Source organism: Chrysochloris asiatica, unplaced genomic scaffold (assembly GCF_000296735.1).
Source record: "Chrysochloris asiatica unplaced genomic scaffold, ChrAsi1.0 scaffold00107, whole genome shotgun sequence".
Taxonomy (NCBI): Eukaryota; Metazoa; Chordata; class Mammalia; order Afrosoricida; family Chrysochloridae; genus Chrysochloris; species Chrysochloris asiatica.
The window spans coordinates 9,481,087-9,481,323 of record NW_006408625.1 but is presented as its reverse complement, the minus strand read 5'-3'; positions in this window follow the sequence as shown (position 1 = coordinate 9,481,323).

Genomic DNA, 237 nt, shown 5'->3' with positions numbered 1-237 from the left:
CTGATATTCTATTATTAATCATTTGGACCTCTTTCTGTAGGTTTTGAATTGTTTCCAATGCTGTATCTATCTTATTTGATTGTTCCTGTAGTGCTTTCCTGAATTCTTCCTTAGTTTTCTCAACTCCATTATATAGTATTTTGATACCTTTTATAATCATTTTTCTGAATTCCTTTTCCGGCATTTCCAAAGCCTGCCCATCTTCCAGTATGGAGTGTAGATCTACTTCCAGCTCAC